This window comes from Fulmarus glacialis, unplaced genomic scaffold, assembly GCF_000690835.1.
Source record: "Fulmarus glacialis isolate BGI_N327 unplaced genomic scaffold, ASM69083v1 scaffold20200, whole genome shotgun sequence".
Classification (NCBI taxonomy): Eukaryota; Metazoa; Chordata; class Aves; order Procellariiformes; family Procellariidae; genus Fulmarus; species Fulmarus glacialis.
This window is the reverse complement of record NW_009187368.1, coordinates 20,966-21,358: the sequence shown is the minus strand read 5'-3', so window position 1 is coordinate 21,358 and position 393 is coordinate 20,966.

Sequence of the window (393 nt, the reverse complement as noted above, 5' to 3'; positions counted from 1 at the left end):
AGCGGTGGCCGCCCTGCGGGCTGGGTCTCCCCGGCGAGCCGGTGCGACTGGAAAATTCAGCTGCTGCCATCGTCCCTTCGGGTGTATTTAGGTGTCTGCGCTGGGCGAAATAAAATGCTTCGGGTACGAGGGATTAGGTAGAAGTCAGGACGTGACACGCTGGTTTTATTCCCGTAGCTGTCTAAAGCCTCCCCTACCTTTAGACACGTAGTGGGAAGCAGCAATGAGAAGGTTTCGAGTTTTCCTTGACCTTAATTGCTGGAAAGTTGTGTGATGACACGCATAAACAGCAAATCTCTTCAGATTAGGTTTGGTGATAATCCATAAGGGTATAACTGACTGCCTGTGCATGCAGTCCTGTATAGGCTGGGGCTGTCTCTCTCCCCCTGATTT